Genomic DNA, 22,911 nt, shown 5'->3' with positions numbered 1-22,911 from the left:
TGCACCGAGGTCGCTGGATGACTAAGCTAAGCGACCCAAGTGGCCGACACAAACACCTGGCCCATCTAGGAGTGGCACTGCAGTGTCAGACAGGATGGCACTTAAAAAAAATTGGCCCCAAACATCACATGATGCAAAGATAAATTAAAGAAAAAAGAGGTGCAAGATGGATTGTCCTTGGGCCCTCCCACCCACCCTTATGTTGTATAAACAGGACATGCACACTTTAACAAACCCATCATTTCAGCGACAGGGTCTGCCACACGACTGTGACTGAAATGACTGGTTGTTTTGGGCCCCAACCAAAAAAGAAGCAATCAATCTCTCCTTGCACAAACTGGCTCTACAGAGGCAAGATGTCCACCTCCTCCTCATCGTCTGATTCCTCACCCCTTTCACTGTGTACATCCCCCTCCTCAGATTATTAATTCGTCCCCACTGGAATCCACCATCTCAGGTCCCTTTGTACTTTCAGGAGGCAATTGCTGGTGAATGTCTCCACGGAGGAATTGATTATAATTCATTTTGATGAACATCATCTTCTCCACATTTTCTGGAAGTAACCTCGTACGCCGATTGCTGACAAGGTGAGCGGCTGCACTAAACACTCTTTCGGAGTACACACTGGAGGGGGGGGCAACTTAGGTAAAATAAAGCCAGTTTGTGCAAAGGCCTCCAAATTGCCTCTTTTTCCTGCCAGTATACGTACGGACTGTCTGACGTGCCTACTTGGATGCAGTCACTCATATAATCCTCCACCATTCTTTCAATGATGACAGAATCATATGCAGTGACAGTAGACGACATGTCAGTAATCATTGGCAGGTCCTTCAGTCTGGACCAGATGTCAGCACTCGCTCCAGACTGCCCTGCATCACCGCCAGCGGGTGGGCTCGGAATTCTTAGCCTTTTCCTCGCAGCCCCAGTTGCGGGAGAATGTGAAGGAGGAGCTGTTGACGGGTGTATATGTAACATAAATGCATTCTGTGCTTAGACTTAGGTCCCTTCACCTTGATATCTCATTATGGTATGCAATTATTCCAAAATACGGAAAAATCCGATATCCAAAATACCTCTGGTCCCAAGCATTTTGGATAAGGGATACTCAACCTGTATATATATATATATATATATATACACACACACACATACAAAGAGTAACACACCAGGTCATTTACCTATACTAGAGATGTGCACCAGACATTTTTCAGGTTTTGTGTTTTGGTTTTGGATTCGGTTCCGCGGCCGTGTTTGGATTCGGACGCGTTTTGGCAAAACCTCCCTGAATTTTTTTTGTCAGATTCGGGTGTGTTTTGGATTCGGGTGTTTTTTTTTTTAAAAACCCTCAAAAACAGCTTAAATCATAGAATTGGGGGGTCATTTTTATCCCATAGTATTAGTAACCTCAATAACCATAATTTCCACTCATTTCCAGTCTATTCTGAACACCTCACACCTCACAATATTAGTTTTAGTCCTAAAATTTGCACCGAGGTCGCTGGATGACTAAGCTAAGCGACCCAAGTGGCCGACACAAACACCTGGCCCATCTAGGAGTGGCACTGCAGTGTCAGACAGGATGGCACTTAAAAAAAATTGGCCCCAAACATCACATGATGCAAAGATAAATTAAAGAAAAAAGAGGTGCAAGATGGATTGTCCTTGGGCCCTCCCACCCACCCTTATGTTGTATAAACAGGACATGCACACTTTAACAAACCCATCATTTCAGCGACAGGGTCTGCCACACGACTGTGACTGAAATGACTGGTTGTTTTGGGCCCCAACCAAAAAAGAAGCAATCAATCTCTCCTTGCACAAACTGGCTCTACAGAGGCAAGATGTCCACCTCCTCCTCATCGTCTGATTCCTCACCCCTTTCACTGTGTACATCCCCCTCCTCAGATTATTAATTCGTCCCCACTGGAATCCACCATCTCAGGTCCCTTTGTACTTTCAGGAGGCAATTGCTGGTGAATGTCTCCACGGAGGAATTGATTATAATTCATTTTGATGAACATCATCTTCTCCACATTTTCTGGAAGTAACCTCGTACGCCGATTGCTGACAAGGTGAGCGGCTGCACTAAACACTCTTTCGGAGTACACACTGGAGGGGGGGGGCAACTTAGGTAAAATAAAGCCAGTTTGTGCAAGGGCCTCCAAATTGCCTCTTTTTCCTGCCAGTATACGTACGGACTGTCTGACGTGCCTACTTGGATGCAGTCACTCATATAATCCTCCACCATTCTTTCAATGATGACAGAATCATATGCAGTGACAGTAGACGACATGTCAGTAATCATTGGCAGGTCCTTCAGTCTGGACCAGATGTCAGCACTCGCTCCAGACTGCCCTGTATCACCGCCAGCGGGTGGGCTCGGAAATCTTAGCCTTTTCCTCGCAGCCCCAGTTGCGGGAGAATGTGAAGGAGGAGCTGTTGACGGGTCACGTTCCGCTTGACTTGACAAGAGTCTCACCAGCAGGTCTTTGCACCTCTGCAGACTTGTGTCTGCCAGAAAAAGAGATTCAATGTAGGCTTTAAACCTAGGATCGAGCACGGTGGCCAAAATGCAGTGCTCTGATTTCAACAGATTGACCACCCGTGAATCCTGGTTAAGCGAATTAAGGGCTCCATCCACAAGTCCCACATGCCTAGCGGAATTGCTCCGTTTTAGCTCCTCATTCAATCTCTCCAGCTGCTTCTGCAAAAGTCTGATGAGGGGAATGACCTGACTCAGGCTGGCAGTGTCTGAACTGACTTCACGTGTGGCAAGTTCAAAGGGTTGCAGAACCTTGCACAACGTTGAAATCATTCTCCACTGCGCTTGAGTCAGGTGCATTCCCCCTCCTTTGCCTATATCGTAGGCAGATGTATAGGCTTGAATGGCCTTTTGCTGCTCCTCCATCCTCTGAAGCATATAGGGGGTTGAATTCCACCTCGTTACCACCTCTTGCTTCAGATGATGGCGGGGCAGGTGTTTGCTTGTGCTGCAGTCTCCGGCACGCGGTGGCTGAATGCCGAAAGTGGCCCAAAATTCTTTGGGCCACCGACAGCATCTCTTGCATGCCCCTGTCGTTTTTAAAAAAATTCTGCACCACCAAATTCAATGTATGTGCAAAACATGGGACGTGATGGAATTTGCCCACATGTAATGTACGCACAATATTGGTGGCGTTGTCCGATGTCACAAATCCCCAGGAGAGTCCAATTGGGGTAAGCCATTCTGCGATGATGTTCCTCAGTTTCCGTAAGAGGTTGTCAGCTGTGTGCCTCTTATGGAAAGCGGTGATACAAAGCGTAGCCTGCCTAGGAACGAGTTGGCATTTGCGAGATGCTGCTACTGGTGGTGCCGCCGCTGCTGTTTTTGCTGCGGGAGGCAATACATATACCCAGTGGGCTGTCACAGTCATATAGTCCTGAGTCTGCCCTGCTCCACTTGTCCACATGTCCGTGGTTAAGTGGACATTGGGTACAACTACATTTTTTAGGACACTGGTGACTCTTTTTCTGACGTCTGTGTACATTCTCGGTATCGCCTGCCTAGAGAAATGGAACCTAGATGGTATTTGGTACTGGGGACACAATACCTCAATCATCTCTCTAAGTCCCTGTGAATTAACGGTGGATACCGGACACATGTTTAACACCACCGCAGCTGCCAAGACCTAAGTTATCCGCTTTGCAGCAGGATGACTGCTGTGATATTTCATCTTCCTCGCAAAGGACTGTTGGACAGTCAATTGCTTACTGGAAGTAGTACAAGTGGTCTTCCGACTTCCCCTCTGGGATGACGATCGACTCCCAGCAGCAACAACAGCAGCGCCAGCAGCAGTAGGCGTTACACTCAAGGATGCATCGGAGGAATCCCAGGCAGGAGAGGACTCGTCAGACTTGCCAGTGACATGGCCTGCAGGACTATTAGCTTTCCTGTCTAAGGAGGAAAATGACACGGAGGGAGTTTGTGGTGTGGTTTGCAGGAGCTTGGTTACAAGAGGAAGAACGGATTTAGTTGTCAGTGGACTGCTTCCGCTGTCACCCAAAGTTTTTGAACTTGTCAATGACTTCTGATGAATGCGCTCCAGGTGACGTATAAGGGAGGTGGTTAACGTCCTTACCCCTACTTATTACAGCTTGACAAAGGCAACACACGGCTTGACACCTGTTGTCCGCATTTCTGTTAAAATAATTCCACACCGAAGAGGTGATTTTTTTTTGTAATTTGACCAGGCATGTCAATGGCCATATTCGTCCCACGGACAACAGGTGTCTCCCCGGGTGCCTGACTTAAACAAACCACCTCACTATCAGAATCCTCCTTGTCAATTTCCTCCTCAGCGCCAGCAACACCCATATCCTCATCCTGGTGTACTTCAACAGTGACATCTTCAATTTGACTATCAGGAACTGGACTGCGGGTGCTCCTTCCAGTACTTGCAGGGGGCGTGCAAATGGTGGAAGGCGCCACCTCTTCCCGTCCAGTGTTGGGAAGGTCAGGCATCGCAACCGACACAATTGGACTCTCCTTGGGGATTTGTGATTTAGAAGAACGCACAGTTCTTTGCTGTGCTTTTGCCAGCTTAAGTCTTTTCATTTTTCTAGCGGGAGGATGAGTGCTTCCATCAGGGCCTCAGCCGTTCCTTGCCACTCCGTGTCGTAAATGGCATATTGGCAAGTTTACGCTTCTCATCAGACGCTTTTAATTTAGATTTTTGGGTCATTTTACTGAACTTTTGTTTTTTGGATTTTACATGCTCTCTACTATGACATTGGGCATCGGCCTTGGCAGACGACGTTGATGGCATTTCATCGTCTCGGCCATGACTAGTGGCAGCAGCTTCAGCATGAGGTGGAAGTGGATCTTGATCTTTCCCTATTTTACCCTCCACATTTTTGTTCTCCATTTTTTAATGTGTGGAATTATATGCCAGTAATATATCAATAGCAATGGCCTACTGTACCGTACTGCTATATATATATATATATATATAGATACAAAAAAATGGAGCACTCACCAGTCTTTTTCTTAATGAGATATTTAGCAAAAGTTTATTGCCCAGACAGCATACATGACTGTGTAACACAGTCCATTATAGTTATCCAGAGGTAAGCTCAAACGTTTTCGGTCATAGCAGACCGTCATCAGGAGACATAAACATCATTTAACAGCCGTCCTGCCATCATACAGAGATACCATCAGCCTATCTGACCTTGCCTCACCGGCCCCTTATCTACCCACCATTCAATTATCGACGCCCAAATGACGTCACAGTATGGGCGGGATTAGCCCATTTCATTCAAAAGTGCTCTAGTGCATATCAGATCATGCTTTAAAATCCGCTGCGATCCCCTCAGTGCTACTTATACCAGGGTTGGCGTGATTAACCCCCACATCTTATATAACAGCCACTGACTGTCCCTAAATACATACCTAAATCACCTCCGTATCCACTACTGGTTGCCAAGCAACCATAAGCCGGGCCATCCCACCTTCATCATCTCCCAGTAATGGTCGAGGTGCCCGCCCCCGGAAGTGACATAACGGAGCAGTTGCCACGCAACAGCCCAGTCTCATCCGGTTAAGTCTATCACATACTTAAAGATGACGTCTTTCCAGGGGTTACCAAGCAACGCTTGGATACTTCCCCTGCTGCGATCTCCATGGGCGGAGATATTACTAGGACAATTGGTTGCCATGCAACCACCATTCAGCGTCCCTGGCCGCATTGACGGCAAAGATTCCATTGCCCTTGTTTATATATTATTCATGGACAAATAGTACAGATTATTTTATAACCTGGGAGCCAATCCTAGTGGAGGAGAATCGAGTATGTATATAGGGGATGAGATAACATAATAAAGTCCTGGCAAGTTAAACACGCAACCCAAGGTTTTTATAATTAAGGGTAACCTGTAGGTAGTAGGAGCCGGTGAGGTATGGAGGATAATAAATCATATGACAACACACCTAAACTAAATATACATACATATAAAGAGACATAAAGAAATACATACACTAACCAAAATAATATATATATAATAGCAAAAAAATTTACAAAAAACTATTTTTTAGAAAAAAACTTTTTGTAAATTTTTTTATTATGTTATCTCATCCCCTATATACATACTCGATTCTCCTCCACTAGGATTGGCTCCCAGGTTATAAAATAATCTGTACTATTTGTCCATGAATAATATATAAACAAGGGCAATGGAATCTTTGCCGTCAATGCGGCCAGGGACGCTGAATGGTGGTTGCATGGCAACCAATTGTCCTAGTAATATCTCCGCCCATGGAGATCGCAGCAGGGGAAGTATCCAAGCGTTGCTTGGTAACCCCTGGAAAGACGTCATCTTTAAGTATGTGATAGACTTAACCGGATGAGACTGGGCTGTTGCGTGGCAACTGCTCCGTTATGTCACTTCCGGGGGCGGGCACCTCGACCATTACTGGGAGATGATGAAGGTGGGATGGCCCGGCTTATGGTTGCTTGGCAACCAGTAGTGGATACGGAGGTGATTTAGGTATGTATTTAGGGACAGTCAGTGGCTGTTATATAAGATGTGGGGGTTAATCACGCCAACCCTGGTATAAGTAGCACTGAGGGGATCGCAGCGGATTTTAAAGCATGATCTGATATGCACTAGAGCACTTTTGAATGAAATGGGCTAATCCCGCCCATACTGTGACGTCATTTGGGCGTCGATAATTGAATGGTGGGTAGATAAGGGGCCGGTGAGGCAAGGTCAGATAGGCTGATGGTATCTCTGTATGATGGCAGGACGGCTGTTAAATGATGTTTATGTCTCCTGATGACGGTCTGCTATGACCGAAAACGTTTGAGCTTACCTCTGGATAACTATAATGGACTGTGTTACACAGTCATGTATGCTGTCTGGGCAATAAACTTTTGCTAAATATCTCATTAAGAAAAAGACTGGTGAGTGCTCCATTTTTTTGTATCTACAAGTGGATCCCCTGGAGGGTTTTCGTGGAAGACACCCCAGCTGTTGTTCCAGTATTACACGTGAGTGCGACTCTCTCTGTATATATATATATATATATATACTGGTGGTCAGCAAAATTCTGCACTGTCCTCCTACTATATACTGCGCACAATTACAATGCAGCACAGATATGGATAGTATACTTGACGACACAGAGGTAGAGCAATGGACTACTGTACCGTACTGCTATATATATACTGGTGGTCAGCGAAATTCTGCACTGTCCTCCTACTATATACTGCGCACAACTACAATGCAGCACAGATATGGATAGTATACTTGATGACACAGAGGTAGAGCAATGGACTACTGTACCGTACTGCTATATATATACTGGTGGTCAGCAAAATTCTGCACTGTCCTCCTACTATATACTGCGCACAACTACAATGCAGCACAGATATGGATAGTATACTTGACGACACAGAGGTAGAGCAATGGACTACTGTACCGTACTGCTATATATATATATATACTGGTGGTCAGCAAAATTCTGCACTGTCCTCCTACTATATACTGCGCACAACTACAATGCAGCACAGATATGGATAGTATACTTGACGACACAGAGGTAGAGCAATGGACTACTGTACCGTACTGCTATATATATACTGGTGGTCAGCAAAATTCTGCACTGTTCTCCTACTATATACTGCGCACAACTACAATGCAGCACAGATATGGATAGTATACTTGAAGACACAGAGGTAGAGCAATGGACTACTGTACCGTACTGCTATATATATATATACTGGTGGTCAGCAAAATTCTGCACTGTCCTCCTACTATATACTGTGCACAACTACAATGCAGCACAGATATGGATAGTATACTTGAAGACACAGAGGTAGAGCAATGGACTACTGTACCGTACTGCTATATATATATATATACTGGTGGTCAGCAAAATTCTTCACTGTCCTCCTACTATATACTGTGCACAACTACAATGCAGCACAGATATGGAGCGTTTTCAGGCAGAGAACGTAGATATTTGCAGCACACTGAGCACAGATATTTGCAAGCACACTGAGCACAGATATTTGCAGCACACTGAGCACAGATATTTGCAAGCACACTGAGCACAGATATTTGCAGCACACTGAGCACAGATATTTGCAACACACTGAGCACAGATATTTGCAGCACACTGAGCACAGATATTTGCAGCACACTGAGCACAGATATTTGCAGCACACTGAACACAGAAACTGAGAGAACGCAGCCACGTCCTCTCGCTATCATCTCCAATGCACGAGTGAAAATGGCGGCGACGCGCGGCTCTTTATATGCAATACGAATCTCGCGAGAATACGACAGCGGGATGATGACGTTCGGGTGCGTTCGTGTTAACCGAGCAAGGCGGGAAGATCTGAGGCTGCCTCGGAATCGTGTAAAATGGGTGAAGTTCGGGGGGGTTCGGATCTCGATGAACCGAACCCGCTCATCTCTACTCTCATTACCCCCCTTGTGTATCCCCTGAGAGAGAGAGAGAGAGAGAGATAGCAGTACCTGATCACACACTCCTCTTATCTGTGCTGGTGTGCACTGACCCATAGCATGCCACTGCTGCTGCTGGTGTAAGAATTGTTGTTAGTAATCTTTCTGTAGTTAAACACATTTGTTTAATTAGAGCAGCTGGTATCTGTAATGATTTGGTTAATGCTGCAATGGAATGGAAAATAGCACATCCAATAAATATAGGTAATGCCTACAAGATGCAGACAATCCAGTGTTCCCAATAAAAATAACATCTACAACACCAAAATAATAATTTACTTCTATGTTTAGGGATGAATTCACACACGGTCAACTTGCATTTGGAATTTAGGGCATACAGTAGGCATCACATTTACCATGCATATTGTGCTGAGGGAGAAGAAAAGAAATATCACAGCGAAAACATATTGCAAATAAGAAACCCTGTATTTCAGGCAGTAATGTTAGTATCAATACTTGCAAAACTTCCCAAAATATATATTGTTACTAATGTCGTTATATAGAAATATCTTGCAACAACAAGCATTTAAGCATAGGCACGCCCATTTGTGGAACTAGACACGCCCTTTGGGTAGAGTTTGACACGCCCCCATGGCTGCACGCCGCGCTTTGCACGGCTCATGCTACTGTAATCTCCCTGATTTTAGTTTTCAAAAGTAGGCAAGTATGTTATTGCTGAACTGGTGTGGTGACAGAAGCCACTGAGTACTCGCTGATGGTTCATTGAGTGACCACTATAGAAGCGCCAGCTCACACTGAGACCCAGAGACATTGGGGTCTATTCATGAAGCAGTGAAAAGTGTGGAGAAGTGAGCCAGTGGAGAAGTTGCCCATGGCAACCAATCAGCATTGAAGTAACATTTATAATTTGCATATTAGAACATTATACAGAGCATATGATTGGTTGCCATGGGCAACTTCTCCACTGGCTCACTTCTCCACACTTTTCACTGCTTTATGAATAGAGCCCACTGTGTCAAGCACTGGGAGCCACAGTTGAGATCTGTGGAGCTAATTGTCCCGCCGGGGGCTATCTAATTAGCCCTGATAAGCCGGCGCGTGCTGCGGCTTATCAGGGATTTTGTTTCACCTGCCTCCGGCAGGCGAAGCAGGATCCCCGGAAACAGCCCCGTTTTCGTCCGAAAACGGGGCTGTTTCACCCGAAAACACACAGGATTCACTGAACCTGTGTGTTTTCGGGAGAAAGGTTTTTTTTTTTACAGGCGATCCATCTGGATAGCCTGTAAAAAAAAAGAAATCGGTGAAACATCAGAAAAAACGTCCGAAAACGGCCGTTTTTCTGACCCAATGTTTTAACGGGGATAAGTGGATATCCCCCTTTGTCTTTTTTCAACCTCACCAACTATGTAACTATGTAACCTAGCCCATCTAGGAGTGGCACTGCAGTGGCAGACAGGATGGCAGTTTTAAAAACTAGGCCCCAAAGACCACATAATGCGAAGAAAAAAAAGAGGTACAAAATGAAATTGTCCTTGGACCCTCCCACCAACCCTTATGTTGTTTAAACAGGACATACACAGTTTAATAAACCCATTATTTCAGCGACAGGTGGTGCCCCTGGAAAAAGCTTGTCAAGTTCTCCGAATCATAGCTAGCTACAAACATACCACCTCCATATTTGATGACTTTTCTCGTTATGAGAAGAGGCAAGAGGAAGAGGACAGTGTCAAGAAGGTGATTCAAAATTAGAGAGGCAAACGCAATCAGGAACAACACACAGGCTTTCACCTCCACTCCTATATTGGTGTGGAACAGAAAGGACTTTAACCAAGTAAATATATAATTACCACATTACTGGAAAAACAGAAAAACTAGGAGCCGAAGCCTCCGAACCCCCTTCTCCATTTTCAGGGATTACAATAATCTCGGGTTTAATGCTGGGATACAAATAAACTGATATATATCACAGGATCAAGATTGGATATTTTCCCCTCCACAGCAGAGTCTGGATACTTATTTTGGGAAAATCTCGGTTTCTTTTTTTCCATTTTTTAATTGCATTTTTATTTACATATTTTATGGCAGATGCCTTATTTTCATTTTTCACGGCTACCAGTTACACGCATGTCAGCATACCTGTGTGTCCCAGTTACACGCATGTGAGCATACCTGTGTGTCTTGTTTATTTAATTCTTATTTAATTTTTTAATAAAGCAGCCCCTAAGATGTTTTAGCAGGCATTCCTGATCCCCGACAGCAGCCCCGGATTGGGCAAGTTGAGTTCGGGTGGGTTCGGTACAGTACTAAGTAGGACTGTGCAGTGTATTTTTTGTTATTCAGTCCCTGCCCTGGTGATGCTTACCACTCTAGTCCAAACTCATATCATATTACAAGTAGGACTGTGGGAGGACGCAATGCTAACCTCTGTGCCATCATCATGCCTCAGCCTGGCAAGCCAGACAGCTTCCTGGCTGTAAGCCACCATGAGACTCCATACTGGGCCCTTAATCAGTAACTGTTTGTGCCTCACAGGAGCACCTGGACCATCTAGTGCTGCAGTGCAATGGAAAGCTGATGCAATACAAGATCACTGAAACTCTGTTCTTCTAACACCGCGAGGTCCTGCAATAACCCTACGCAGCCCTTACATTGTACAATTATTAAGGAGAAAACATTTACAAAATAAAGGAAAAGAACCCTGTACAACAAATGTGCATCTTGTAAATAATCCCAAAATATGGAACATTAATAAATCAAAATTAAGGTTGACTAATTGGAACCATTCATTTGAGTCCCTAACATGAAATAATTCAGAAGAATCTCTCTCTAATGCTGGGTACACAGTGTGAGTGCACACTAGAAGATATATCTACTAGAGATGAGCATGTTCAGACAGGGCACCCCTGGAATTATATGGCATTGCCACTGGATTTATACAGCAGATAGGCAGCACCCCTGGACTTATACAGCAAATAGGCAAAACCCCTGGACTTATACAGCATGGGCAGCACCCCTGGAGAATTACACAGCACAGCAGACAGGCAGCAGCATCCCTGGACTTAAACAGAAGTGGGGCAGCACCCCTTGACTGATAGGGCAGAGGGCAGCACCCCATATAGGGCAGCACCCCTGGAATGATGTTGCGGACAAAGAAAAGACGTGCAAGATGGAAATGTCCTTGGGCCGTCCCACCCACCCTAATGCTGCATAAACAATACATGCACACTTTAGCAAACCAATCATTTCAGCGACAGGGTCTCCCACATGACTGTGGCTGAAATTATTGGTTTGTTTGGGCCTCCACCAAAAAAGAAGCAATTCATCTCTCTTTGCACAAACTGGCTCTACAGAGGCAAGATGTCGTCCTCATCCTCCGATTCCTCGCCCCCTTCAGTGTTTACATCCTCACAGAGAAATAATTCCACCCCATAAAGGTGGATATTTTTTGTATTTTGCCCAGGCATGACAATGGGCTTTTATCCCATGGCCAACAACTGTCTCTACTGGTGCCTTATTCAAACAAAGCACATCACCATTAGAATCCTCATCACTAACTTACTCCCCAGCACCAGCTACACCAATATTCTCCTCATCCTGGTGTACTTCAACAGTGGCATCCTCAATCTCAATATCAGCAACTGGACTGGTGGTGCTCCTCCCAGCATTTGCAGAGGGCATGCAAATGGTGATAGGAGCCTCCTCTTCCCATACAGTGTTGGGAAGGTCAGGCCTAGACATTGCAACGGCAGACACACTTGGACTCTCTTTGGGGATTTGTGATATCTCTGAGTCTGAATGCACAGTTGTTTTTTCCTGTGCTTTAACAAGCTTTATTTTTGTAATTTTTCAAGAGGGAGGTGGGCTTCCATCTTCATGAGAAGCTGAACCACCAGTCTTGAACATAGGCCAAAGCCTTAGCCTTTCCTTGCCACTTCGTGTCATGAATGGCATATTGCAAATTTTATGTTTCTCATCAGATCATTTCTTTTTTTTTTGGTTATTAATTTTTGCTTCTTGGATTTTACATGCCCTCTATGACATTGGGCATCAGCCTTAGCAGAAAACGTTGATGGAATTGCATTGTCAATGTCATGACTGGTGGCAACAGCAGCTTCAGCACTAGTCCTAGGAACTGGAAGTGGTTCCTGATCTTTCACTATTTATTCCTCCAAATTTTCACAGGACAGCACCCCTTTATTATTGCAGTACATAGAACAGTGCCCCTTTATATTTACAACCCCCCTGTATTTTTACAGCATACAGGACAGGGACACAGAACCCCTGTATTTTCATAGCACCCCTGTATTTTAACACACCCCATATTTTACAGCATACAGGACAGGGCCAGTGTTTTTTTATTTTTACAACACCCCTGTATTTTTACAGCATACAGGACAGAGGCACAGCACCCCTGCATTTTCACAGCACTTCTGAATTTTCATAGCACCCCTGTATTTTAACAACACCCCTGTATTTTTAAAGCATACAGTACAGGGACACAGTACCCCTGTATTTTCACAGCACCCCTGTATTTTAACAATACCCCAGTATTTTTTCAGCATACAGGACAGGGCCAGTGTTCCTTTATTTCTCTATCGTCCTAAGTGGATGCTGGGGTTCCTGAAAGGACCATGGGGAATAGCGGCTCCGCAGGAGACAGGGCACAAAAAAGTAAAGCTTTACTAGGTCAGGTGGTGTGCACTGGCTCCTCCCCCCATGACCCTCCTCCAGACTCCAGTTAGATTTTGTGCCCGAACGAGAAGGGTGCAATCTAGGTGGCTCTCCTAAAGAGCTGCTTAGAGAAAGTTTAGTTTAGGTTTTTTTTCTTTACAGTGAGTCCTGCTGGCAACAGGATCACTGCAACGTGGGACTTAGGGGGAAAGTAGTAAACTCACCTGCATGCAGAGTGGATTTGCTGCTTGGCTACTGGACACCATTAGCTCCAGAGGGATCGAACACAGGCCCAGCCGTGGAGTCCGGTCCCGGAGCCGCGCCGCCGACCCCCTTGCAGATGCTGAAGCGTGAAGAGGTCCGGAAACCGGCGGCTGAAGACTCCTCAGTCTTCATAAGGTAGCGCACAGCACTGCAGCTGTGCGCCATTTTCCTCTCAGCACACTTCACTGGGCAGTCACTGAGGGTGCAGAGCGCTGGGGGGGGGCGCTCTGAGAGGCAAATATAAACCTTATACAAGGCTAAAAATACCTCACATATAGCCCATAGGGGCTATATGGAGATATTTAACCCCTGCCTGACTGGAAAAATAGCGGGAGAAGAACCCGCCGAAAAAGGGGCGGGGCCTATCTCCTCAGCACACGGCGCCATTTTCTGTCACAGCTCCGCTGGTCAGAACGGCTCCCAGGTCTCTCCCCTGCACTGCACTACAGAAACAGGGTAAAACAGAGAGGGGGGGCACATTAATGGCTATATATATATATATATTAAAGCAGCTATAAGGGAGCACTTAATATAAGGATATCCCTTGTATATATAGCGCTTTGTGGTGTGTGCTGGCAGACTCTCCCTCTGTCTCCCCAAAAGGGCTAGTGGGTCCTGTCTTCATTAGAGCATTCCCTGTGAGTTTGCGGTGTGTGTCGGTACGTGGTGTCGACATGTATGAGGACGATATTGGTGTGGAGGCGGAGCAAATTGCCAAATATGCAGATGTCACCCCCCAGGGGGTCGACACCAGAATGGATGCCTTTATTTGTGGAATTACGTGATGGTTTATCTTCCCTTAAACAGTCAGTTGAGGACATGAGGCGGCCGGACAATCAATTAATGCCTGTCCAGGCGCCTCAAACACCGTCAGGGGCTGTAAAACGCCCTTTGCCTCAGTCGGTCGACACAGACCCAGACACGGGCACTGATTCCAGTGACGACGGTAGAAATTCAAACGTATTTTCCAGTAGGGCCACACGTTATATGATTTTGGCAATGAAGGAGACGTTACATTTAGCTGATACTACAGATACCGTAAAACAGGGTATTATGTATGGTGTGAAAAAACTACAAACAGTTTTTCCTGAATCAGAAGAATTAAATGACGTGTGTGATGAAGCGTGGGTTGCTCCTGATAAAAAGTTGATAATTTCAAAAAAGTTATTGGCATTATACCCTTTCCCGCCAGAGGTTAGGGCGCGCTGGGAAACACCCCCTAAGGTGGACAAGGCGCTCACACGCTTATCCAAACAAGTGGCGTTACCCTCTCCTGAGACGGCCGCACTTAAGGATCCATCAGATAGAAAGATGGAAGTTATTCAAAAGAATATATACACACATGCAGGTGTTATACTACGACCAGCTATAGCAACTGCCTGGATGTGCAGTGCTGGAGTAGTTTGGTCAGAATCCCTGATTGAAAATATTGATACCCTAGATAGGGACAATGTTTTACTGTCGTTAGAACAAATAAAGGATGCATTTATCTATATGCGTGATGCACAGAGGGATATTTGCACACTGGCATCTCGGGTGAGTGCTATGTCCATTTCAGCCAGAAGAGCCTTATGGACACGACAGTGGACAGGCGATGCGGATTCAAAACGTCACATGGAGGTTTTGCCGTATAAAGGGGAGGAGTTATTTGGAGTTGGTCTATCAGACTTGGTGGCCACGGCTACTGCCGGGAAATCCACTTTTTTACCTCAAGTCACTCCCCAACAGAGAAAGGCACCGACCTTTCAACCGCAGCCTTTTCGCTCCTACAAAAATAAGAGAGCAAAGGGCTTGTCGTACCTGCCACGAGGCAGAGGAAGAGGGAAGAGACACCAACAGGCAGCTCCTTCCCAGGAACAGAAGCCCTCCCCGGCTCCTGCAAAAACCTCAGCATGACGCTGGGGCCTCTCAAGCGGACTCGGGGACAGTGGGGGGCCGTCTCAAAAATTACAGCGCGCAGTGGGCTCACTCGCAGGTAGACCCCTGGATCCTGCAGATAATATCTCAGGGGTACAGGTTGGAATTAGAGACGGATCCTCCTCATCGTTTCCTGAAGTCTGCCTTACCAACCGTCTCTTCCGAAAGGGAGAGGGTGTTGGAAGCCATTCACAAGCTGTACGCTCAGCAGGTGATAGTCAAAGTACCCCTATTACAACAAGGAAAGGGGTATTATTCCACTCTATTTGTGGTACCGAAGCCGGATGGCTCGGTAAGGCCTATTCTAAATCTGAAGTCCTTGAACCTCTACATAAAAAAGTTCAAGTTCAAGATGGAGTCACTCAGAGCAGTGATAGCGAACCTGGAAGAAGGGGACTTTATGGTATCCTTGGACATCAAGGATGCGTATCTACACGTTCCGATTTACCCCGCACACCAGGGGTACCTCAGGTTCATTGTTCAAAACTGTCACTATCAGTTTCAGACGCTGCCGTTCGGATTGTCCACGGCGCCTCGGGTCTTTACCAAGGTAATGGCCGAGATGATGATTCTTCTTCGAAGAAAAGGCGTATTAGTTATCCCATACTTGGACGATCTCCTAATAAGGGCAAGGTCCAGAGAACAGCTGGAGACAGCTTTAGCACTATCTCAAGAGGTGCTAAGACAACACGGGTGGATTCTGAATATTCCAAAATCCCATTTAATCCCGACAACTCGTCTGCTGTTCCTAGGAATGATTCTGGACACGGTTCAGAAAAAGGTTTTCCTTCCAGAGGAAAAAGCCAAGGAGTTATCCGATCTGGTCAGGAACCTCCTAAAACCAGGAAAAGTGTCAGTACATCAATGCACAAGAGTCCTGGGAAAAATGGTGGCTTCTTACGAAGCAATTCCATTCGGCAGATTCCATGCAAGAATATTCCAAAGGGATCTGTTGGACAAATGGTCAGGGTCGCATCTGCAGATGCACCTGCGAATAACCCTGTCACCAAACACAAGGGTGTCACTTCTGTGGTGGTTGCAGAAGGCTCACCTATTAGAAGGCCGCAGATTCGGCATTCAGGATTGGATCCTGGTGACCACGGACGCCAGCCTGAGAGGCTGGGGAGCAGTCACACAAGGAAGAAACTTCCAGGGAGTATGGACGAGTCTGGAAAAGTCTCTTCACATAAACATTCTGGAACTAAGAGCAATCTACAATGCTCTAAGCCAGGCGGAACTTCTCCTGCAAGGAAAGCCGGTGTTGATTCAGTCGGACAACATCACGGCGGTCGCCCATGTAAACAGGCAGGGCGGCACAAGAAGCAGGAGTGCAATGGCAGAAGCTGCCAAGATTCTTCGCTGGGCGGAGAATCACGTGATAGCACTGTCAGCAGTGTTCATCCCGGGCGTGGACAACTGGGAAGCAGACTTCCTCAGCAGACACGATCTTCATCCGGGAGAGTGGGGTCTACATCCAGAAGTCTTCAACATGTTAATAGACCGTTGGGAAAGACCAATTGTAGACATGATGGCGTCTCGCCTCAACAAGAAACTGGACAAATATTGCGCCAGGTCAAGAGATCCACAGGCAATAGCTGTGGACGCACTGGTAACTCCTTGGGTGTACCAGTCAGTGTATGTGTTTCCTCCTCTGCCGCTCATACCAAAGGTATTGAAGATCATACGGCAAAGAAGAGTAAGAACAATACTAGTGGTTCCGGATTGGCCGAGAAGGACTTGGTATCCGGAACTTCAAGAGATGCTCACGGACGAACCGTGGCCTCTACCTCTGAGAAGGGACCTGCTACAGCAGGGTCCCTGTCTTTTTCAAGACTTACCGCGGCTGCGTTTGACGGCATGGCGGTTGAACGCCAGATCCTAAAAGGGAAAGGCATTCCAGAAGAAGTCATTCCTACCTTGATTAAGGCACGGAAGGAAGTCACCGTGAAACATTATCACCGCATTTGGCGAAAATATGTAGCGTGGTGCGAGGATCGGAGGGTTCCGACGGAGGAATTCCAACTGGGTCGTTTCCTACATTTCCTGCAATCAGGATTATCTATGGGTCTCAAATTGGGATCCATTAAGGTTCAAATTTCGGCCCTGTCAATATTCTTCCAAAAAGAATTGGCCTCTGTCCCTGAGGTCCAGACTTTTGTCAAGGGAGTACTGCATATACAGCCTCCTGTGGTGCCTCCGGTGGCACCGTGGGATCTAAATGTAGTTTTAGATTTCCTCAAATCCCATTGGTTTGAACCATTGAAAAAGGTGGATTTGAAATATCTCACATTGAAAGTGACTATGTTACTAGCCCTGGCCTCTGCCAGGAGAGTATCTGAATTGGCGGCTTTATCTTATAAAAGTCCTTATCTAATCTTCCATTCGGATAGGGCAGAACTGCGGACTCGTCCGCATTTTCTCCCTAAAGTGGTATCAGCATTTCATCTGAATCAACCTATTGTGGTGCCTGCGGCCACTAGCGACTTGGAGGACTCCAAGTTGTTGGACGTTGTCAGAGCCTTAAAAATATACATTGCAAGGACGGCTGGAGTCAGAAAATCTGACTCGCTGTTTATATTGTATGCACCCAACAAGTTGGGCGCACCTGCTTCTAAGCAGTCGATTGCTCGTTGGATTTGTAACACAATTCAACTTGCACATTCTGTGGCAGGCCTGCCACAGCCTAAAACTGTAAAAGCCCACTCCACAAGGAAGGTGGGCTCATCTTGGGCGGCTGCCCGAGGGGTCTCGGCATTACAACTCTGCCGAGCAGCTACGTGGTCGGGGGAGAACACGTTTGTAAAATTTTACAAATTTGATACCCTGGCAAAGGAGGACCTGGAGTTCTCTCATTCGGTGCTGCAGAGTCATCCGCACTCTCCCGCCCGTTTGGGAGCTTTGGTATAATCCCCATGGTCCTTTCAGGAACCCCAGCATCCACTTAGGACGATAGAGAAAATAAGAATTTACTTACCGATAATTCTATTTCTCGGAGTCCGTAGTGGATGCTGGGCGCCCATCCCAAGTGCGGATTATCTGCAATACTTGTACATAGTTATTGTTAACTAATTCGGGTTATTGTTAAGGAGCCATCTTTAAGAGGCCCTTTCTGTTGTCATACTGTTAACTGGGTTTAGATCACAAGTTGTACGGTGTGATTGGTGTGGCTGGTATGAGTCTTACCCGGGATTCAAAATGCCTCCCTTATTGTGTATGCTCGTCCGGGCACAGTACCTAACTGGAGTCTGGAGGAGGGTCATGGGGGGAGGAGCCAGTGCACACCACCTGACCTAGTAAAGCTTTACTTTTTTGTGCCCTGTCTCCTGCGGAGCCGCTATTCCCCATGGTCCTTTCAGGAACCCCAGCATCCACTACGGACTCCGAGAAATAGAATTATCGGTAAGTAAATTCTTATTTTTTACAACACCCCTGTATTTTTACAGCATACAGGACAGGGACACAGCACCCTTGCATTTTCACAGCACCCCTGTATTTTTCAGCATACCGGACAGGGACACAGCACCCCTGTATTTTGACAGCACCCTTGTATTTTTACAGCATACAGGGCAGGGCCAGCACCCCTGTATTTCTATTACGTCCTAGAGGATGCTGAGGTCCATATTAGTACCATGGGGTATAGACGGGACCATCAGGTGCCATTGGCACTTTAAGAGTTTAACAGTGTGGGCTGGCTCTTCCCTCTATGCCTCTCCTACCAGACTCTGTTTAGAAAATGTGCCCGGAGGAGCCGGTCATAGCTAGGGGAGCTCTACAGGGTTTCTCTAGAAAAGTTTATTTTAGAATTTGGAAAAAATGTGTCTTGGTGTGAATCCAAGAAATTTCCTGCGATGGAGTTTCAACTTGGACATTTTCTCCTTTTCCTGCAAGCAGGTGTAGATGTGGGCCTACAGTTGGGATCCTTAAAGGTCCAAATTTCGGCTTTATCCATTTTCTTCCAGAAACAATTGGCTGCCCTCCCTGAGGTTCATACCTTTTTGAAAGGGGTTCTGCACATCCAGCCTCCCTTTGTGGCGCCGACGGCACCCTGGGATCTTGACATGGTGTTGCATTTCTTGCAATCGGATTGGTTTGAGCCTTTACAGGAGGCTGAGGTCAAGTTTCTCACGTAGAAGACGGTAACTTTGTTGGCCTTGGCTTCGGCTCGACGTGTGTCAGAATTGGGGCCTTTGTCCTGTAAAAGTCCCTATCTGGTCTTCCATGAAGATAGGGTGGAACTCAGGATTCGTCAACAGTTCCTTCCTAAGGTTGTGTCGGCTTTTCATATGAACCAACCTATTGTGGTGCCAGTGGCTACTGACTCCTCAATTGCTTCAAAGGCCTTGGATGTTGTAAGGGCTTTGAAGATTTATGTGAAATGGATGGCACGTCACAGAAAATCTGACTCTCTGTTTGTCCTGCTTCTAAGCAGTCAATTTCCCGCTGGATCAGGTTCACCATCCAGCATGCATATCCTACGGCAGGACTGCCGTGTCCAAAATCTGTTAAGGCCCACTCTACTTGTAAGTGTCTCGGCTGTACAACTTTGCCGAGCAGCTACTTGGTCGGGATCGAACACGTTTGCTAAGTTTTACAAGTTCGATACTTTGGCCTCTGATGACCTCAAGTTTGGTCAAGCAGTTCTGCAAGAGCCTGCGCACTCTCCCTCCCATTCTGGGAGCTTTGGTACATCCCCATGGTACTAATATGGACCCCAGCATCCTCTAGGACGTAAGAGAAAAATAGGATTTTAATACCTACCGGTAAATCCTTTTATCTTAGTCCGTAGAGGATGCTGGGTACACTACAAGAACCATGGGGGGTATAGACGGGATCCGCAGGAGACATGGGCACACTATAAGACTTTGATTGGGTTTGAACTGGCTCCTCCCTCTATGCCCTTCCTCCAGACTCCAGTTATAGGAATTGTGCCTAGGGAGACGGACATTTCGAGGAAAAGGATTTAATGTTAACTAAGGGTGAGATACATACCAGCTCACACCACAAACACGCCGTACAACATGGCATTAACAGAATTCCAGTCAACGGCATGAACAAAATCAGCAATAGGCTGACCACAACTGAAACACAACCTTTGTGTAACACAAGCAATAAACTATGAAAACAAGTACTGCAGATAGTGTCCGCACAGGGACGGGCGCCCAGCATCCACTACAGACTAAGAGAAAAGGATTTACCGGTAGGTATTAAAATCCTATTTTCTCATACGTCCTAGAGGATGCTGGGGACACTTCAAGAACCATGGGGTTTATACCAAAGCTCTAGAACGGGTGGGAGAGTGCGGATGACTCTGCAGCACCGATTGACCAAACAAGAGGTCCTCCTCAGCCAGGGTATCAAACTTGTAAAACTTCGCAAAGGTGTTTGATCCCAACCAAGTAGCCGCTCGGCAAAGCTGTAATGCCGAGACCCCTCGGGCAGCCGCCCAGGAGGAGCCCACCTTTCTGGTAGAATGGGCTTTTGCCGATTTCGGTAATGGCAATCCTGCCGTAGAATGAGCCTGCTGAATCGTATTACAGATCCAGCGCGCAATAGTCTGCTTAGAAGCAGGAGCCCCAATCTTGTTGGGAGCCCACAGGACAAACAGAGCCTCCGTTTTCCTAAGCTGCGCCGTTCTAGCGACATATATCTTCAAAGTAGAGATGAGCGCCTGAAATTTTTCGGGTTTTGTGTTTTGGTTTTGGGTTCGGTTCCGCGGCCGTGTTTTGGGTTCGAACGCGTTTTGGCAAAACCTCACCGAATTATTTTTGTCGGATTCGGGTGTGTTTTGGATTCGGGTGTTTTTTTCCAAAAACACTAAAAAACAGCTTAAATCATAGAATTTGGGGGTCATTTTGATCCCAAAGTATTATTAACCTCAAAAACCATAATTTACACTCATTTTCAGTCTATTCTGAATACCTCACACCTCACAATATTATTTTTAGTCCTAAAATTTGCACCGAGGTCGCTGTGTGAGTAAGATAAGCGACCCTAGTGGCCGACACAAACACCGGGCCCATCTAGGAGTGGCACTGCAGTGTCACGCAGGATGTCCCTTCCAAAAAACCCTCCCCAAACAGCACATGACGCAAAGAAAAAAAGAGGCGCAATGAGGTAGCTGTGTGAGTAAGATTAGCGACCCTAGTGGCCGACACAAACACCGGGCCCATCTAGGAGAGGCACTGCAGTGTCACGCAGGATGTCCCTTCCAAAAAACCCTCCCCAAACAGCACATGACGCAAAGAAAAAAAGAGGCTTTTTACTGATATTTGGTGTTTTGGATTTGACATGCTCTGTACTATGACATTGGGCATCGGCCTTGGCAGACGACGTTGCTGGCATTTCATCGTCTCGGCCATGACTAGTGGCAGCAGCTTCAGCACGAGGTGGAAGTGGATCTTGATCTTTCCCTAATTTTGGAACCTCAACTTTTTTGTTCTCCATATTTTATAGGCAGAACTAAAAGGCACCTCAGGTAAACAATGGAGATGGATGGATTGGATACTAGTATACAATTATGGACGGACTGCCACGGTTAGGTGGTATAAAAAAACCACGGTTAGGTGGTATATATTATAATAATAATACAATTATGGATGGACGGACTGCCTGCCGACTGCCGACACAGAGGTAGCCACAGCCGTGAACTACCGCACTGTACACTGGTTGATAAAGAGATAGTAGTATACTCGTAACAACTAGTATGACACTATGACGACGGTATAAAGAATGAAAAAAAAACCACGGTTAGGTGGTATATATTATAATAATAATACAATTATGGATGGACGGACTGCCTGCCGACTGCCGACACAGAGGTAGCCACAGCCGTGAACTACCGCACTGTACACTGGTTGATAAAGAGATAGTAGTATACTCGTAACAACTAGTATGACACTATGACGACGGTATAAAGAATGAAAAAAAAACCACGGTTAGGTGGTATATATTATAATAATAATACAATTATGGATGGACGGACTGCCTGCCGACTGCCGACACAGAGGTAGCCACAGCCGTGAACTACCGCACTGTACACTGGTTGATAAAGAGATAGTAGTATACTCGTAACAACTAGTATGACACTATGACGACGGTATAAAGAATGAAAAAAAAACCACAGTTAGGTGGTATATATTATAATAATAATACAATTATGGATGGACGGACTGCCTGCCGACTGCCGACACAGAGGTAGCCACAGCCGTGAACTACCGCACTGTACACTGGTTGATAAAGAGATAGTAGTATACTCGTAACAACTAGTATGACACTATGACGGTATAAAGAATGAAAAAAAAACCACGGTTAGGTGGTATATATTATAATAATAATACAATTATGGATGGACGGACTGCCTGCCGACTGCCGACACAGAGGTAGCCACAGCCGTGAACTACCGCACTGTACACTGGTTGATAAAGAGATAGTAGTATACTCGTAACAATTAGGATGACACTATGACGGTATAAAGAATGAAAAAAAAACCACGGTTAGGTGGTAGGTATATAATAATAAATAATACAATTCTGGTCGGACGGACTGCCTGCCGTGTGCCGACACAGAGGTAGCCACAGCCGTGAACTACCG

At 46.0% G+C, this 22,911-nt stretch overlaps 1 protein-coding gene across 1 annotated transcript in view; it reads right to left on the bottom strand.

Annotated features, from left to right (window-relative positions):
- GIPC3 (GIPC PDZ domain containing family member 3) overlaps positions 1 to 22,911 on the bottom strand; it is a 303,143-nt gene that overhangs the window by 43,971 nt on the left and 236,261 nt on the right. The gene's annotated exons all lie outside the window — the stretch shown is intronic.

The sequence above is a fragment of the Pseudophryne corroboree genome, chromosome 1, assembly GCF_028390025.1.
Source record: "Pseudophryne corroboree isolate aPseCor3 chromosome 1, aPseCor3.hap2, whole genome shotgun sequence".
Classification (NCBI taxonomy): Eukaryota; Metazoa; Chordata; class Amphibia; order Anura; family Myobatrachidae; genus Pseudophryne; species Pseudophryne corroboree.
The sequence above is the reverse complement of the archived record's forward strand: the minus strand, read 5'-3'. Positions and strand labels throughout refer to the sequence as shown.